This window comes from Astatotilapia calliptera, chromosome 14 (assembly GCF_964374335.1).
Source record: "Astatotilapia calliptera chromosome 14, fAstCal68.1, whole genome shotgun sequence".
Lineage (NCBI taxonomy): Eukaryota > Metazoa > Chordata > Actinopteri > Cichliformes > Cichlidae > Astatotilapia > Astatotilapia calliptera.
Window position 1 is genome coordinate 36,049,665 of NC_137435.1, and position 20,695 is coordinate 36,070,359.

Consider the following 20,695-nt stretch of genomic DNA (forward strand, 5'->3'; position numbering starts at 1 on the left):
TCTGCTGATCCTATACGAATTGCATAATGGGTTGGTCCTGGGGTTAAAATGGGGGGAGGAAAAAATGGCAGGACCTCTTCGTGTGTGGGTTGCCACATGATTTCTCCATTTTTAGATCTCCACTGGCCATCCTCCAGCCTTGTCTCTTCCTCCTGCTCTTCTTCCTCCTTCTCCTTCTCCTCCTCCGCACATGAGCTGCAAAGCTCCTCGGTGCCTGGCAAAAATTCTTCTTCGCTGTCAGAAGTATCTCCACTGCTTGTGGAGAGTGCAAAACTGCAGCAACAGCCTCCTCTAAACTGAGTGCACGCTTCATTGTGTCTGTGCAGAAATGACCACTCAGACCAGGCTGCAAAGTATTCTCATAGACTTCAAAGGTGCACCTGAATAAACATGCTATACCATACATCCAATAAGAGAGAGGAGGCACACTCTTGATCAAGAAAAAACATAAACGCACGCCTTTGATCTCCCCCCCCCTCTCTCTCTCTCTCTCTCTCTCTCTCTCTCTCTCACACACACACACACACACACACACATGCACATACATACACACACAATACCATTTTATGGTGGTTAGCTGTTTTATTGTCATGCATTTTACAAGGTAAGATAACCATGTCCTGCATTCAAAACCACTGAAAATGTCTATGGTGGTGCTGTGCCTAATATTGTGCTGGTGTATGCTGGGTAATGGCACAGCTAGCGACTGGGTGACTTTATTCACCCGCTTCGGCTGTTATCAGTCCATACAATGGGCGTTATTAGCACAAATCAGTCCCATAGATATTGACCATCTCCTGCTAGATTGTTCAGAAGGTTGTTATCATCCATCCAGATGGAGGACCACTAACAGGAGCGTGGGAAGACTCCAGAATCCACTCTGGCTGCAATCCGGTAGATACAGCAGTGTTTACAGGTAATACCGTTTAAACGGACAGCATTTATAGAATGACTATTAAAAGTCAGCGAGTGTCAATAATGTTAATGTGGTTATGTTAGTAATACACCGAGTGCTAATATAACAGCTTTAAGATGCATTTGTAGATGTTATTACGTGTTTTACCGTCTTTATGGTGCTAGCTTAAAGTTACGGTGTAAACGTTAGCTTATATTGGAGTAAAGCTGTTACATTTTAAACGATGTTAGCACAGAAATATTAGTTTCTGTCATGACTGATGAAGTTACTAGTTAATAAAGTTTCCAGTAAAGTGTTTAATCAGAGGGGCCGATGGCGAGATATGGCAGCCTCCCTTCTGTCAGTCTGCCCCAGGGCAGCTGTGGCTACAACTTTAGCTGCCTCCACCAGTGTATGAATGTGAGAGTGAATGAATAGTGGTATTGTAAAGCGCTTTGGGTGCCTTGAAAAGCGCTATATAAATCCAATCCATTACTATATTATTATTATTAATCGCAGCCACAGACTGACAGCAAATATCTCGATTAGCTTCAGTGCATCTGTAATAAATATGTGCAAGTTTCAGTGCTTCGTTTAAACTGTATGATACTTATACTGACCCAGGGTCAGTGTAAAATACAATCCTAGCTGTGTGAACAAAGCCTCCTTTAATCCTGCATGAAAAACCTCAGAATGCAGGCTATTATTACTCTTTCCTGCTGGCACACCTGTCACACCTGAGAGTCAGCTAGAAACGTACAGTGACGTGGACATCATGCAAAGACTGCCAGACTCTGTAATACTGCAAATCAGAATCAGAATCAGAAAGGATTTTATTGCCAAATGTTGAGCGGGTTTACAACATTAGGAAATTGCTGCGGTGCTTCAGTGCAAACATACTGTTATAAATACTGTTATATACTGTTATAATACTGTTATAAATACTGTTATAAATTAAGCTTAAGTGACTCAAGATCAGTGACTGATCAGTGACTCAAGTTAACACTAAACTTTAAACGGTACCTCTGTGTCTCTGTGTGCTGAACATTTAGGATTGAGTCAGGCTGCATCTGTGTTAGTCCTCTAACAGACTGGTGACCTGTCCAGGTGTGCTCTACCTATGACTACTGTAATAGAAATTTTATGTTATTCTCATTTAAAGCATTTAAGTGCTTACGCATATGCTTAGTTGTGACACTGTTATAGACTGTTCAATGAAAGTTTCTAAAACTAGATGAACTTACTTCAGCAGTTTGAGAAAACAACTCCCTTTACAGGTGCTGATAACGCCAAGGGCACAAAACCATTGATCCGTTAGGTTTCATAGCGAGACACGTGAAGTGGCAGAGCTGACATGACTGAACTGTGATGTTTGATGTGTGTTTGCTCTCCTGTGCGCAGTAATAAATAGCATGATCACAGCTCTTTCTGTGTTGCAGACTTTATTTTAAAAATTCCATGACACCCCCCCCCCCCCCCCCCCCCACCCACTGTGAACCTGAATTGAATATTCAGAAGACATTTGTTTAAATAGTTCTAGAAATCTGAGCTGTTGGTGTGTCCCTCGATTGTGTGGTAATAATATTAGAGCTAACAATCTTTCTTACTGAACCTCTACTATGAGTCATGTTACCTGAGATTAATTCTATGTTTACCTGTCAGCCTGGACGAATGTGCTGTGTGAAGGAAATTAAATTAAATCAGATCTGAATGTACATTTAAGGAACCTGTTCATATTTAATTGAAATATGAACCAGTGATTTTTTGATTGCTGATTCCAAGAGAGTCTTTGTGGAAATCCTCTTTGGCTTTTTGTTATTTTAATTCTCTTTTCTGTTTTCCAGAACAGTTCTCCACAGTCACTGTCCATATGGGTCAGTGGGACCAAGAAGCACTCTGCTAATGTGTGGACTCTGACCAGCAACATCCAGCAAGACCCAGACAGCATTTTCTATCTCCCAGCTGGAGTTTTTGTTTGTCTGTGACTGGAGAGTCAGATTTTTGTTGAGCTTCACACTTGCAGAGGTAAGTCAGTTTGCAGAGATCCCTCCCACCCTGGCTTTTATGTGCTAGATTTCTTATCTGAAACAGTAATATTTCAGTGACTGCTGCTTATACCACAGGTTAATACACTCTACTGATCCCTGATAGGAGAATCATCAATTTTGCCAGCAAAGAAGCCTGGTGGATGTTTGTTTACAGTCTGATGATGGGACATCATGCTCTGCATCTTTAAAGTTTGTCTCTTGATTATTATTCATACCCAGTAATGTGAAGTATGCTCATATCTACTATAACTGAACCAACCTGGTGCTCTTCATTTATGGAGGCTGTTGAGTCTGAATGTTGGATATTGTGTATCTCGTGTTCTCTGGGCTTTGTTGTCCTCAGTCTTTTTGCAGGATCAGAAAACAAAACCAGGAGGCGCGTAAATGTTTCTTCTCCATGATGTTTCTTCAAATGTTTCTTCTGGATGATGATATGACCGTGACACGGGATGCCACCTTTGGTCTTGTGATGAAGCAAAGCTCAGGAAGAAGTGTGATTAAATGGTACCCACATGTGTGCTGCTGAGAAGGATGTACAGGGGCACCTGCAGCCAAATCCAAGCCTCAGGTTAGTTGTAGTTGCAGAACGCTATAGACTGAGACATCTAAGGCATCAAATGTTTGATTAAACGGATGAAAAAGAGAAGTTTTTTTCCTATAATTATCACTTCTTAAAATCTGTAGCAACTTCAAGTCTTTCAGCATGCTGAGCATGCTCAGAATGTGACAAAATATTTTTGTTCAATATTTAATTTCTTTCAGTTGCAATTGTTAAATGAAAAAAAAAAAATTCTTATAATTTAGCAAACGAATTTATCAAAAAAAAAAATATATATACATATATCTGTATTAGTTTTAATGAATTAATTTGACACCTGTATTGAAAATACCATATTGTATTCATACAGAATCAGTATGGTATCATTGTTTGTCTATTCACTGATTGTTGAAGCTAAGAGCGACTTTGATCTGTTTAGATCTAAAGTATCCAAAGTTGAGCTCTAATGTTTCTTCACCCCTGTGTGTGTGATATGTGATTTCCTACATGCTGGCAGAGCAGAGCAGCAGTTTGTGCTCACAGATGGTGACGGTGTGGAGAGACGGTGGTGTTTCCTCAGAAGAACCAGCAGAGTCACAAAGGACACCAGTCCATCTCACCACCTTGACTTGCTGACTGATGTTCATCTGCACTGCACAGAGGAAATCAACTGACCGAGGTTTGTCCAGTGACGTGTTATGAAATGTATATTTGTTTTATGCTTACATATATGTTTTTCTTGACAGAGGCTCTGCTGAGGTTAGACAAAGCAGAGAAAACATGTGCTTTACATTTTACTGTGATTTATTGAGATATTTGTTGCCTGATGTTCAGCAGGAATGGAGAAATAGAATCAAAGGGAGATGTTTTTGATGTTTTTGTAATGATGTAAGTAAATCTTCAATATTATTTATTTGCTTGGTTATATTAGGAGTGTTTCTGAGTGAGGGGGAGAGGAGTCATCATCCAGGTAAAGTGACGTAGATCAGTGGATACACTTGTCTCCCCTTTAAAGGAGACGATCCAAGTCATCCTTAAATGTTAGTGCTTTCAAATACACAAACATTTTTAAAGGACAAAAATGAACATCCAACTTTGACTGTAATACAAAATAAATCTTTGCATGTGTGTTTTCAAACTCTCAGATGGGCAGCATATCAGTTTTGGACTGTCTAACCTGCCGGAGCAGCACTGAATGACCACCGCACGAGCATGTTCCTGCAGCATTCAGCATCTGATCTGTCATCTGTGTGCTTCTGCTTTTGGTAAGTAGAGTTACCCAACTCCAGTAACTCTAAACACATGCCATCCATTTCTAACGGCCTGGTTACTTCCTGTCAGTTACTTTAGAAACCATGTGGTCACCTGACCTAACACTGTTTCTTCTTCTTCCCCTTAATGTTGAAGTGTCAAATGTCAAACAGCTGGAGAGGAAACTACACCAGTGTACTGGGATGTTTCAGCAACACGTGCCAGATGCTGTTCCTTCATGGTGACATCACCAGAGACAGTCCCGCCCACCTCAGGACCCATTGATTATGATGATCTGATCCATCAAACCCCCAGCAGGTGAACCTTATTCATGACATAACACCGCAACAATGTAAAAAATTAAACAGCAACAGTCTAAATGTAAAGTGCATTCTAAAGTCCTCTTCAATAAATTGTATGCAAAGAGTCATTCAGGTCACTACAGAACCCAGAGTCTTCATCATTAAATCTCTGGTTGCTTCATTTTTCTATCCTTTATCAGATATTTTAAAGGTTAGCTTAGGTAAAGTTCCATTCTCATGGTGAGGCAAAGTGCTTTATGTGTGTGTGTGCGTGTCATGAACGGCTATAAAAGGCCTATAATTAAAGAACAAAGTGGGGTTTGAGTTCGAGTTGCGGCAGAATGTCACTACTTGTAAATGGAATGCAGCCTTCCTACGGCGGACAGCTAATAACAGGAATCGGACGCGGTCCAGCCAAGTCCACAGCAACCACCATAGCAACCGCCTAGCTTTACCTTAAAAACATATTCTGTCTTCATAACTATCAAAATCGTGAAATGATTTGCAAAGTGTGAAAGTGTTACAGCTGCAGAGAGCTATGGCGGTATCTATGGAAGCTGTTTACATAGCTAATAATATACGATGTAACCATGTAGACAGTCAGTCACGTGAGCTAGCGGTGCATGTTTACTACAGTGAATAAGGTGATTGAGTGCACAGCGTCCACACTCTGCAGGGGGTAAAGACATTACTTCAATATTGTTTTATATTGATATATATTTGCCTTCTGTTGACCATCACCTCAGGTTCACCATTACAGTTTCAGCATACAAATGCACACTGTGTAAATATGAACACATTCAAAAACTCATGTCTCAGAAATAAGCACAGCTGTTCATGTTTGTCATTAGAGTTTTATTTGTAAGAAAATTATGAACTTCATATTGTGCATTAAATAAAAGAACATTTCACAACTCTGAGTCAACAGAAACAGGTAACAGAAATGTCTCTAATGTGTACAGTGTAGTGTAAGCATTAAAAGATCATAAAGGAAACACTAACATTTATGTGAAACTAATTGTAATAAAAAATGAGATTTAAAAGAAAGAATCTGAAAACAACACTTTTTTGGTCTAAGTGATCAAAGTAGAAAACAGAACTGATGTTCAAGAACAAACCGTAGCTGCACTAATATTACACATCTCGATCGTTGTACTGAACAGACATGTTGCTTTTAAAACCACATGCAGTGTGTGACCGTGACTGTTCACTGAGACCATGAACGCCACTTCACTGAAGCATTCTTCTTCTTCTTCTTGCCATTAAATTGGAAGCAGAAGCAGCACGAGCTGATTTGATCTACTGAAAGGACAAAGCAGAACATCTGAGTTGAAACCAGTCAGCTGAAATCATTAAGACAGGAACAAATTCAATGCAGTGTTTCAAGTGGCTTAGCCTGTTACAACTGTTGATTCAAGCTAAATACGGTTAACACACAGTGTCAGGGAGCTCCAGTGTGGGAACTAGTGGCTTTAGGTTTGTAGTCATTTAACTTTCATCCATTCATTCATTTAATTCAGGAGGAAGAAATGCCAGGTTGGTGCAGGCTGGTTACATGCATTTGGTCCCATGCTGTCTTTAATTAAATGACTTGGTTCATTTTATGGCTGGGCTGTATGTGGGGTTATATCATGTTATTTGGGCAGGAGTTCCTGTCCCCTGTTAGACTTAGAAAGTTTCTCCATAAGTAGAGTTTCTAACTCTTCTAGCACATCTGTGGCTGACAGCATTTTGGTGGCTCTTTTTACCCCACACTGGTTGTGAGTGTGTAAATAGCCCCACTAGTTCTTTTGGGTTGCAGTTAACTAGGGAGGAAGGGGTGGGTATGCCATGATTAGGTGAATAACAATTATATGGGCTACATAAATTTCACAATGCATGCATATATCTCTATCAATTAAACCTGGCCTGAGGGCTGCCATTTTTTACATTCAGTTATTTCTCTTAGAAATGTTGGAACTAAATAATGAATGTGTTACAGTTAAAGTGAAACACTGGTCAGTGTAAATGGCTCATTGGGACACAGAAACCTTTAAATTAAACCTGATATCTAGTGTCAAACAATATCAAAGCTGTAAAAGATGTTTACAGTCAGAATTTATAAAACTATGATTGTAAATAAATTCAAACAAGTGAGCTTTTCTCTTTGTGCTGAATATCAACACTGTGGTTTCTTAGACTGTAAGCTTTACTTTAGTGCAACCAGTTGCAGAAGCTGCCACTCCAAATGTCTTTTGATAACAAGAAAAAAATATATTTTCAGTCCACGGCCTGAAGTTCTTCTCCGACATCTTCTGCAATTGGCTTTGTCTGCTGGTTTGAAGACAATAAACCACAAAAAAGATGATTTAGTCACTTTGTCTGTGTCATGCAGCTTGAATGTGTCGTGTAACGATGTTGAATAGCCGTCGTTATCCCTCTGCTGCGTCAGTAAGATTGTACTGTACAGCATCTCACTGATATGTGAGGAATGCTAATATAACACGATAACAGACTTACATCATTAAAATATAAAGTGCAGGAGATATTTAGATATTTTTTATATTTATATTACATTTTATAGCTGACGGATATTACTAAATAGATAGAATTTACTAAATAGCTGGATGAACATGAAAAATATGTCTATAATAACAAATGACCATGAGAGCCAGTAGAATTAATTCAGCTGGACACTCGAAAGACGTCCTTAAATGCTCTTTAAGTGGCAGAACAGATGAACAAACAGTTAATCGCTTACTTGAGATGAAATCTGCTCAGCTACTTTGAAAACAGCTTCTAACTGGTTCCTCCTTTAACAGGATGACTGCTCAGGGGTAAGGCCATCATGCAGTCCAGCAACCTTTATGGTTCTGCTTTGATTCACCAGGAACTATTAGGGAAACCTTCCAGCGCCTCCTGTGAAAGACACAGGCATAAACACACAAACATTTATTAACATGTTCCACAGTGTTCCAGTTTGATTTTCTCATCCTGTGGACAACAACGTACATGGATGCAGGTTTATTGTTAACTTTTGTAAGGTTTATTTAGTGAACATATCCAGCTGCAGCTCCACTGTGATCCTGAACTGGATAAGCACTTAAGAAAATGTGTCAATAAATGGACATACATTAACTTACTATATTTATCCAAACAGATGGGACCAATAATGCTTCGCTGAGTTAGAGACTTTAACAGACTCTTCTATGTAAGAATGTCTCGTGCTGATATACCTGCAAACTTGACAACAAAGGTTTTTCAGACTACATGTAGCTGTCCTCTATGTCAGCTCACACATTTACATTTATGTCACACTTATTTCTGCTTTCCCATTTTATAATTATTACTTACATTTTGATTAGATACCTTGAGATACCTTGCAGGGCTAACACAATATGTGTAACAGAAAATCCACTTAAATGTTTGATATTTCTTATAATAATCATAATTATGACTATTATTTAAAGGTTTCTTCATAAATACATTTAGATTTTTTATAACCCCTAAAATATAAACCTGAGCTGTTTCAGATTCTGACCTCTGACCTCAGTGACCTGGCTGTGTCCTCACTGCAGCTCCCTCTTGGAAGTACGTCTGCTTCTTGTCTTCCCCCAGTGTTGACCGCCTGATATCAAGATATCACGTACTGTAACTGAGGAACAAAAAAGGACAGACACTTGCCTTCATTTAAAAGTACATTCATACAGAGATAATCTATGGAAACACACTAGTTCACCCTTTTGGGAGGAATCAGTTCCTGTGAAACATTTCTGTAAATGAACATCATGTGGAGAATGAATGAAATGAGTTCTTCAGGTGACTCAGCAGTCCCACACTGACAGATGAAATCTAGTTAAACTATTAAGCATATTTGTTCTTCTGAAATCTGTGTTAAACAACAACAAACATAAATTAATAACAAAAACTACAGCTGAGTAGAGGCTTTACAAACCACCAGAAGCTAAAATGCTAAATTTTAATCTTCAAATGTTTCTGAGCCGTCTTCAACCTGCTTTTAACACATTAAAGTCTCAATAAATAAAGTCAATGCAGACTCAATCCTAAATGTTCAGCACACAGAGACACAGAGGTACTGTTTAAAGTTTAGTGTTAACTTGAGTCACTGATCATTCACAATATTACAGAGTCTGGCAGTCTTTGCATGATGTCCACGTCACTGTAAGTTTCTAGCTGACTCTCAGGTGTGCCAGCAGGAAAGAGCAATAATAACCTGCATCCTGAGGTTTGTCATGCAGGATTAAAGGAGCCAAGCTTTGTTCACACAGCTAGGATTGTATTTTACACTGACCCTGGGCCAGTATCAACTTCAAGAAGATAGCTGTAACTGTTGATAGAAGAATCACACACACATATATATTTATGGCTTTGCCTTATACAATTCAGCATCTCAGTGCTGAGGAAATAGGTTTTGCAGCTGTTTGAGCTAAGATTTTCAAGTTATTCACAAATTAAAACCTATACTTTGTTTCGTGCGAGTTCCCCATTCAACTGTCTTGGCGAAATAAAGCGTTTTTACACAACTTCATATAAATCGGTGTAACTTTTGATAGAAGATTCAGATATACGTATTCATGGCTTTATCTTATAGAATTCAATATCCCCGTGCTGGGGAAACAGGTTTTGCAGCTGTTTGAGCTAAGATTTCCAAGTTATTCACATAATGAAAACCTATACTTTGTGTCGGGCGAGAACTCCATTCAAATGCATGTAATAGCGAGAAACGCACTAACGTGGTGAAATAAAGCCTTTTTCATGGTCTTCATAAAGACAGCTGTAACTTTTGATAGAAGACTCAGAAATACATATTTATGGCTTTATCTTATAGAATTCAATATCCCCGTGCTGGGCAAAAAGGTTTTGCAGCTGTGTGAGCTAAGATTTTCAAGTTATTCACATAATGAAAACCTATACTTTGTTTCGGTCGAGTTCCCCATTCAAATGCATGTAATCGTCAGAAACGCACTGTCTTGGCGAAATAAAGCGTTTTTGCACAACTTCATATAAATCGGTGTAACTTTTGATAGACGACTCAGACACACATGTTTATGGCTTCATCTTATAGAATTCAATTTCCCCGTGCTGGGCAAAAAGGTTTTGCAGCTGTTTGAGCTAAGATTTTCAAGTTATTCACATAATGAAAACCTATACTTTGTTTCGTGCGAGTTCCCCATTCAAATTCATGTGATCGTCAGAAACGCACTGTCTTGGCGAAATAAAGCGTTTTTGCACAACTTCATATAAATCGGTGTAACTTTTGATAGAAGATTCAGATATACGTATTCATGGCTTTATCTTATAGAATTCAATATCCCCGTGCTGGGCAAACAGGTTTTGTAGCTGTTTGAGCTAAGATTTTCAAGATATTCACATAATGAAAACCTATACTTTGTGTCGGGCGAGAACTCCATTCAAATGGATGTAATCGTCAGAAACGCACTGTCTTGGCGAAATAAAGCGTTTTTGCACAACTTCATATAAATCGGTGTAACTTTTGATAGACGACTCAGACACACATGTTTATGGCTTCATCTTATAGAATTCAATTTCCCCGTGCTGGGCAAAAAGGTTTTGCAGCTGTTTGAGCTAAGATTTTCAAGTTATTCACATAATGAAAACCTATACTTTGTTTCGTGCGAGTTCCCCATTCAAATGCATGTAATAGCGAGAAACGCTCTAACGTGGTGAAATAAAGCGTTTTTCATGGTCTTCATAAAGACAGCTGTAACTTTTGATAGAAGACTCAGAAATACATATTTATGGCTTTATCATATAGAATTCAATATCCCCGTGCTGGGCAAAAAGGTTTTGCAGCTGTTTGAGCTAAGATTTTCAAGTTATACACATAATGAAAACCTATACTTTGTGATGGGCAAGAACTCCATTCAAATGCATGTAATAGCGAGAAACGCACTAACGTGGTGAAATAAAGCCTTTTTCATGGTCTTCATAAAGACAGCTGTAACTTTTGATAGAAGACTCAGAAATACATATTTATGGCTTTATCATATAGGATTCAATATCCCCGTGCTGGGAAAACAGGTTTTGCAGCTGTTTGAGCTAAGATTTTCAAGTTATACACATAATGAAAACCTATACTTTGTGTTGGGCGAGAACTCCATTCAAATGCATGTAATCGTCAGAAACGCACTGTCTTGGCGAAATAAAGCGTTTTTGCACAACTTCATATAAATAGCTGTAACTTTTGATAGAAGATTCAGATATACGTATTCATGGCTTTATCTTATAGAATTCAATATCCCCGTGCTATGCAAACAGGTTTTGCAGCTATTTGAGCTAAGATTTTCAAGTTATTCACATAATGAAAACCTATACTTTGTGTCGGGCGAGAACTCCATTCAAATGCATGTAATAGCGAGAAACGCAGTAACGTGGTGAAATAAAGCGTTTTTCATGGTCTTCATAAAGACAGCTGTAACTTTTGATAGAAGACTCAGAAATACATATTCATGGCTTTATCTTATAGAATTCAATATCCCCGTACTGGGCAAAAAGGTTTTGCAGCTGTTTGAGCTAAGATTTTCAAGTTATTCACATAATGAAAACCTATACTTTGTTTCGTGCGAGTTCCCCATTCAAATACATGTAATCGTCAGAAACGCACTGTCTTGGCGAAATAAAGCGTTTTTGCACAACTTCATATAAATCGGTGTAACTTTTGATAGAAGATTCAGATATACGTATTCATGGCTTTATCTTATAGAATTCAATATCCCCGTGCTGGGCAAACAGGTTTTGCAGCTGTTTGAGCTAAGATTTTCAAGTTATTCACATAATGAAAACCTATACTTTGTTTCGTGCGAGTTCCCCATTCAAATGCATGTAATAGCGAGAAACGCTCTAACGTGGTGAAATAAAGCGTTTTTCATGGTCTTCATAAAGACAGCTGTAACTTTTGATAGAAGACTCAGAAATACATATTTATGGCTTTATCTTATAGAATTCAATATCCCCGTGCTGGGCAAAAAGGTTTTGCAGCTGTTTGAGCTAAGATTTTCAAGTTATACACATAATGAAAACCAATACTTTGTGATGGGCGAGAACTCCATTCAAATGCATGTAATAGCGAGAAACGCACTAACGTGGTGAAATAAAGCCTTTTTCATGGTCTTCATAAAGACAGCTGTAACTTTTGATAGAAGACTCAGAAATACATATTTATGGCTTTATCTTATAGAATTCAATATCCCCGTGCTGGGCAAAAAGGTTTTGCAGCTGTTTGAGCTAAGATTTTCAAGTTATTCACATAATGAAAACCTATACTTTGTTTCGTGCGAGTTCCCCATTCAAATGCATGTAATCGTCAGAAACGCACTGTCTTGGCGAAATAAAGCGTTTTTGCACAACTTCATATAAATCGGTGTAACTTTTGATAGAAGATTCAGATATACGTATTCATGGCTTTATCTTATAGAATTCAATATCCCCGTGCCATGCAAACAGGTTTTGCAGCTATTTGAGCTAAGATTTTCAAGTTATTCACATAATGAAAACCTATACTTTGTGTCGGGCGAGAACTCCATTCAAATGCATGTAATAGCGAGAAACGCACTAACGTGGTGAAATAAAGCGTTTTTCATGGTCTTCATAAAGACAGCTGTAACTTTTGATAGAAGACTCAGAAATACATATTCATGGCTTTATCTTATAGAATTCAATATCCCCGTACTGGGCAAAAAGGTTTTGCAGCTGTTTGAGCTAAGATTTTCAAGTTATTCACATAATGAAAACCTATACTTTGTTTCGTGCGAGTTCCTCATTCAAATACATGTAATCGTCAGAAACGCACTGTCTTGGCGAAATAAAGCGTTTTTGCACAACTTCATATAAATCGGTGTAACTTTTGATAGAAGATTCAGATATACGTATTCATGGCTTTATCTTATAGAATTCAATATCCCCGTGCTATGCAAACAGGTTTTGCAGCTGTTTGAGCTAAGATTTTCAAGTTATTCACATAATGAAAACCTATACTTTGTTTCGTGCGAGTTCCCCATTCAAATGCATGTAATAGCGAGAAACGCTCTAACGTGGTGAAATAAAGCCTTTTTCATGGTCTTCATAAAGACAGCTGTAACTTTTGATAGAAGACTCAGAAATACATATTCATGGCTTTATCTTATAGAATTCAATATCCCCGTGCTGGTCAAACAGGTTTTGCAGCTGTTTGAGCTAAGATTTTCAAGTTATTCACATAATGAAAACCTATACTTTGTTTCGTGCGAGTTCCCCATTCAAATGCATGTAATCGTCAGAAACGCACTGTCTTGGCGAAATAAAGCGTTTTTGCACAACTTCATATAAATTGGTGTAACTTTTGATAGAAGATTCAGATATACGTATTCATGGCTTTATCTTATAGAATTCAATATCCCCGTGCTATGCAAACAGGTTTTGCAGCTATTTGAGCTAAGATTTTCAAGTTATTCACATAATGAAAAGCTATACTTTGTGTCGGGCGAGAACTCCATTCAAATGCATGTAATAGCGAGAAACGCACTAACGTGGTGAAATAAAGCGTTTTTGCACAACTTCATATAAATCGGTGTAACTTTTGATAGAAGATTCAGATATACGTATTCATGGCTTTATCTTATAGAATTCAATATCCCCGTGCTATGCAAACAGGTTTTGCAGCTATATGTGCTAAGATTTTCAAGTTATTCACATAATGAAAACCTCTACTTTGTTTCGTGAGAGAACTCCATTCAAATGCATGTAATAGCTAGAAACGCACTAACGTGGTGAAATAAAGCCTTTTTCATGGTCTTCATAAAGTGTCAGAGTATTGTCTTTTTTAAAGGTTTTATTATTCATATAATAATCAACTAAGAGTGTTTATATTTCTCTTCTGTACTCAACCAGCTGTATATTTTAATTGCTGGCTCCCTACTTTATAACGGAAACGGTTTGCTTTCACATAATCACTCTTTTGCCTTCACATTGTCACTCTTTGCCTTCACATTAATTTTCAGCAACAGGAAAACGCCACCCAAGAGTAAGAAACAACCTTGTAGAAAACACAAAGTTTTTGAGAAACCACACCTGCGTTCTTGACAAGATAAGGATGATATTTCCTTTTTTGTATGCTTCATGATGTGTATAAATAAAGCCAGACTGCACCAAGAAGGTGTGTGAGTCTCTCCCTGAGTCTCTCACCCGTGCACGTTTAAAACTGCTCTAAGTGTCTGAGTGATATTTCATTGCATCTGAGTACTTGTTAAAATAGAATATCTTTAACATTTAATTGGTCCTTCTGAGCCGGAGTGGACATTGATATTTTTTCAATGCTCCAATAGGAAACCTTCATCAAGTCCTGACGTCGTGAGAAGCTCACGCTGTCAACTCCTCTCCAGGCAGAGGATAAAGTCCAGAGACGTGACGTTCGGGTTTTGGCCAGCGTTCTTATAAGAGGTCCACGACTTCAGGGGTTGATGAAGGAAACCAAAGCAACCACACAATAACTCAGGTGAACTCACTCACATCTTGCGCAAAACGACTGAGGCAACCTGTGGTCTGTACATAAAATAGTTTCCCGTCAAAATATGACAGCTTAGTAACAGTCTCGTCTGAAAAAGGACTGGTAGAAAAGTTACGCAGCTCGCCTGAAAAAGGGCTTGGAGCAAGCTTTATGTCAAAATACGACAGGATAGTATAACAGTCTCGTCTGAAAAAGGACTGGTAGAGAGTTACGCAGCTCGCCTGAAAAAGGGCTCGGAGCAATGTAGAAAGACACAGTGTTGCCCAGAACAATACTCATTACGCGTATGATCTGTTGTTTTACTGTTTTGTTGGTGGAGTAAGTTGATTTTACAGCACATTAAGGAGGCTGAACTACTCCACCGAATTGTTTACCGTTGGTTGCTCGAGTTCTGGTGGAACGGGAAAAGGTTGTGTTTCATCACATAAAATTGACACCGCTTTCAAGGCTAGCTTGAAAGTAGAAGGCCGTGTCAATAGCCTCTCCCATTCCTCGTGCCAGAGAAAGCATCACGGGTGTGTATGTGTGTGTGTAAACGTAAATATATCTATGAGCTAATAAAAATAATAAGAAAGAAAAATGGGTAATAAATCAACAAAACTCACTGCTGACGAGCAGTGGCTAGAGAAAAAATGTCCAGGCGCCGGACAAACTGCAGTGACTGATAAAACCCTTATTAAGTGAAAACTAGAGATCAAAGTAGTTTAAAAAGGTTGGAAACAGACCTCAACGAATAGATATAAATATAAGAAGTACAAAAATAAAATAAATAAAGACAAAATTACATTAGAACTTATTTTTAATGTATTGAAACTAATAATAGGAAGGATAACAACCTGTAAACTTATATTAACAATGAAACATAGTTGGCAAGACGTTCATGCCCAGAATGTATAAAATAAATAAAAGGAAATAATTCACACGAAAACCTTTTAAATAAAATAGAGAGATGCATAAGGTACATTAAGGCTGTGTCATTGGTCAGCCAAGGAAAGTGTGTGAAAAGGTAAATGTCTCCAGCTTGGGAAAAGGTGAAGCTGCAGATCACCCGAAGCCCTTGATGGACACAAAATAAAATATAAAATATATAATAATAAATTGCTTGGTTAGACATGCAACAGAAAGAATGAAAGTGACCGAAGGTTGGATCTGAGATGAGGCAAACAGAAGACCAGTCTAAAAAGTAGGCACAAACCTGTTCAGAGAAGAAGCAAATTTGTACAGATTGGATGAATTCTAAGTTATCTGTTTGCTGAGTAAGATGATCCCAACTATTAAATTGGCTCAGTAGTAGTATAGTAATATACACTTTTATATACACTGATAAAATGTTGTAATATACTGTTGTTATTATATGGAAAGAAAAAGATGATAATAATAAGAAGTAACCTAGTCAGTATGATGTGAGATGGACAATTGTTATGAAGTAGTCTGCATCAAGCTTAAGGTTTGCTCAAACTCAGTATAATGACATAGGAGATGAAGAAAATAAAGGAAATATCTAAACTACTTAGGTGCATAGAGGCACTTGACATGCTTGAAAACCTGGATAAAATATTACTGAGATATAGAGCACATCTATAGTAACAACTAATAAGCCAAACCCTGTAGACAACAGCTAAAGTTACAGGATTGTGAAGCTGAATTAAATATGTGGACACCGCTAAGTTGATGAGCATGTTACACATTTTCTTTTATTTTTTATTTATTTGTTTTTAGAGCAGAAGCTGCATAAAAGCCAACACATGCAGCTGTCTGTGAGCTCAGTTTTCCCTCACATGTCTGCTCTGTTTCAGTAGCAGCATTTTTCTTTTTGGGTCCTGACTCATGTATGTTTTCGGTTTTGTTTGATTATTTTATTTTGTTGATTTGGAAACAAATTTGTGACAATACTTGTTTAAAATATGTAAGATGTGTGAGATGTGTGAATTCTTTGAAAAACTAGAAATTATCTAAAAATGCCTCAAGTGAGAATGTAATGTTCCATCTATAGAGAAGAAAAAAAAAATCTTGCTGGAAGTGATCACCTTGCCAAAACAATTGGCACTGTGCACATGTGGAGCACATCAAAAAGACAATTATATTGTCACAAAAGGAAATAATTTTGCAGAACAAGCAGCAAAACAGGCTGCAAACAATCGGCAGAGCTACTAGAAACCAACTACTGCCTACAAATACCACTTGATGTACTAAAAACCGAACAACAAGCTGCAACAATCACTGAACAAAACAAGTGGCTGAAATGTGGAGTAAACTGAAAGATGACTTAATGGTCTGTGATGGAAAACCTATATTAACAGAGTCATTACACAGGACAGCGGTTGTAGTGACACATGAGGTAAACACCTGTGTCAACAGGAGGGAGATATAGTATAGATAAACAATACAATACACACTATAAATTTTGAAACTTTAGCGAATAATTTGTAAGAACGCATGTTCTTACAAACTATTCTGTCAAAAAAAAACAAAACAAAAAAAACAACACAACTCACAAGGAAACTTAAGACCTAAGAGAGGCTAGTTTTCCATACAATCCACATGGATTTCATTGAACTTAACGAATGCCAAGCATCGAAATATGCTCTAGTAATTATAGATGTATTTTCAAAATGGCCCGAGTGCATTGGCCTAGTAAAAATGTGGATGAGAATAACACAAGGTTCTCAGAAACTTATACCTTTTGAAATCATCCACGGGAGAGCGTTTCCATTGCCAATCACTAGTGAGCCTATTAACAAATCAATAAGGGAAACCACCCTAGCAGAATGGATGACTAAGCTGTTTGAAAATAAAGAGATTGTGTTATACAACAAACTGCCGAGTAATATCTTTCCAGTGTCTTGCAGGTTACAACCAGGTGATTGGATCCTGATCAAAGTACTCCAGAGAAAGAATTGGAGTTCACCAAGGTGGGAGGGCCCATACCAAGTCCTACTTACCACACCCACCGCCTGCAAAATAGCAGAAAGACCATCTTGGATCCACCAAAGCCACTGTAAAAAAGTGAGTGACAATCCAGACGCTTAGACGCCGGCTCCCCTGGCTTCTAGGTGATCTATTGGTGAAGGGAAGGGCTGATTGGGTATATCCCGCCCTTTTTTTTTTACTTCTCGCCAATAGTCTACTCACCAGAGGTCTAGGTGTGCCTGGTCATCATGAAGACACTTGTCCTCCTAGTGGCCAGCATTGCGCTCCTAGTGAGCCTACTAACACTCACCCAGATGAGAGGAAATAAACAACACCACCTGCAAAAAAGATGGACACATGACAATTCGCATCTGCGTGACCTGAACCAAGACCATAACCACCCATGGATGAACAACGCGTGGTATAGATATGTGTATGATAGAACACGCACCGACAACAGCACGGAATGCTATGTGTGTTCACATATGCCAACAACAGCCGTACACGCAACAATATATGGAAAGGCACCTGAACTTGACGAAGCGATGTGTGTGTTCAACAAAGCAACAACTGGCACACGCAGAGATTTGATGGCAACAGGACTGACCCTAAAAGGTCAAAGCACAAAGAAAGAAGACCTAATTCCATGGTGTAGTGACACAGACGTCAAACGTGTCACGAAACCACTTTCACAACGACGGATCCTAATTGAACAGACAACCCCTTGTGCCTACAATCTGACGAACTGGAACTACACCTGCAACGAAAAACATTGGGTAAACGTCAAAGCCAACAACACAAAAAACAAATCATTCGCCATAGTTTTGCCGCCGGACATACAGCACCCACCCAATGTGTTTCAACTTCTCTGATGGAAACAGGAAACTTGGACGAAACCGCAACTGCACACAGACACTTGACCTGACCCAATCCAAAGGAATAAACACCTTCAAAAATGGAACTTTCTGGGTCCAGGGAGCCGCTTGGGCCTGCGGGCCTAAAACCTACTTCATGCTCCCACCGAACTCCACCAGTCTGTGTGCACCAGTACTAATTTCAGACCACACCTTCAAGATCACAGCAGAGACACACACGTCAAGAGCAAAACGTGAAGTTGCTGAAGTCGCTGAAGTAATGCCACATGACCCAATCTATGGATCAGATGTGCCCAAGAACTTCAAACTATGGATGGTCAGAAAGTCCTCCACTCCTTGTTCCCTTGGGTAGGAGCTGGGAAAAACATGCTGAGGATCGAGACACTTGACTATCGATTTGGACTGTTCCTAAATGCTTCAATGAAGATCAACAAAGCGCAAAATGAAGAAATCGACGCAATACGCATTGTAGTGATGCAACACAGAGTCGCACTAGACATGATTCTAGCTGAAAAAGGAGGTTTGTGTGTATTGTTTGACACCACATGTTGTACATACATCCCAGACAACATACACTCACAAAACATGACCGACGCTTTGAACACCTTGAGAAAGATTAAAGATGCTGAACAACAAGACTATGTCACAAGCACTGATGATTGGTTGACATGGTTACTAGGTGGTTCATGGAAGTCCCTACTGATTAAAGGACTTGTTGGAATTGCATTTTTGCTTTTACTGTTATGTGTTTTCACAACATGTGTAGTACCCTGTCTGAAGAAAATGGTATCAAACATGGTGACAACTTCTATCAATGCTTATGTGATGACGTCTCAAATGGAAGAAATTTTGAAAGATGATCCATACAGTAATGTTTAGTTTAATTGAACACAGGACTGTTTTATGACGTTCAAACCGAAAATGTTTAGACAAGAGGTTATGAACTGACAAAAATAACAGTACTGTCATGTGAGAAATCTAAACAACAGGAGAGTATTTTTGTTTTTAAAGGTTTTATTATTCAAATAATAATCAACTAAGAGTGTTTATATTTCTCTTCTGTACTCAACCAGCTGTATATTTTAATTGCTGGCTCCCAACTTTATAACGGAAACTGTTTGCTTTCACATAATCACTCTTTTGCCTTCACATTGTCACTGTTTGCCTTCACATTAATTGTCAGCAGCAGGAAACCGCCACCCAAGAGTAAGAAACAACCTTGTAGAAAACACAAAGTTTTTGAGAAACCACACCTGCGTTCTTGACAAGATAAGGATGATATTTCCTTTTTTGTATGCTTCATGATGTGTATAAATAAAGCCAGACTGCACCAAGGAGGTGTGTGAGTCTCTCCCTGAGTCTCTCACCTGTGCACGTTTAAAACTGCTCTGTCTGACTGATATTTCATTGCATCTGAGTACTTGTTAAAATAGAATATCTTTAACATAAAGACAGCTGTAACTTTTGATAGAAGACTCAGAAATACATATTCATGGCTTTATCTTATAGAATTCAATATCCCCGTGCAGGGCAAACAGGTTTTGCAGCTATTTGAGCTAAGATTTTCAAGTTATTCACATAATGAAAACCCATACTTTGTGTCGTGCGGGTTCCCCATTCAAATGCATGTAATCGTCAGAAACGCACTGTCTTGGCGAAATAAAGCGTTTTTGCACAACTTCATATAAATCGGTGTAATTTTTGATAGAAGATTCAGATATACGTATTCATGGCTTTTTCTTATAGAATTCAATATCCCCGTGCTGGGCAAAAAGGTTTTGCAGCTGTTTGAGCTAAGATTTCCAAGTTATTCACATAATGAAAACCTATACTTTGTTTCGGGCGAGAACTCCATTCAAATGCATGTAATAGCGAGAAACGCTCTAACGTGGTGAAATAAAGCGTTTTTCATGGTCTTCATAAAGACAGCTGTAATTTTTGATAGAAGACTCAGAAATACATATTTATGGCTTTATCTTATAGAATTCAATATCCCCGTGCTATGCAAACAGGTTTTGCAGCTATTTGAGCTAAGATTTTCAAGTTACATAATGAAAACCTATACTTTGTGTCGGGCGAGAACTCCATTCAAATGCATGTAATAGCGAGAAACGCACTAACGTGGTGAAATAAAGCCTTTTTCATGGTCTTCATAAAGACAGCTGTAACTTTTGATAGAAGACTCAGAAATACATATTGATGGCTTTATCTTATAGAATTCAATATCCCCGTGATGGGCAAATAGGTTATGCAGCTGTGTGAGCTAAGATTTTCAAGTTATTCACATAATGAAAACCTATACTTTGTTTCGTGCGAGTTCCCCATTCAAATGCATGTAATCGTCAGAAACGCACTGTCTTGGCGAAATAAAGCG

General features: G+C 38.4%; 1 long non-coding RNA gene across 4 annotated transcripts; it reads left to right on the plus strand.

Annotated features, from left to right (window-relative positions):
• Positions 1–625: 625 nt before the first annotated feature.
• On the plus strand, positions 626–19,707 carry LOC113013835 (uncharacterized). Of its 4 annotated transcripts, none has more exons than XR_013901395.1 (9): positions 626–916; positions 2,740–2,920; positions 3,019–3,511; positions 3,999–4,160; positions 4,413–4,521; positions 4,627–4,746; positions 4,889–5,050; positions 14,355–14,524; positions 17,376–19,707. It is a non-coding gene; the product is annotated as an uncharacterized LOC113013835 (long non-coding RNA). The 4 variants fall into 4 exon arrangements; XR_013901396.1 differs by having other exon boundaries at positions 627–916; positions 4,413–4,451; XR_013901393.1 differs by having other exon boundaries at positions 629–916; positions 4,413–4,746.
• Positions 19,708–20,695: the final 988 nt, after the last annotated feature.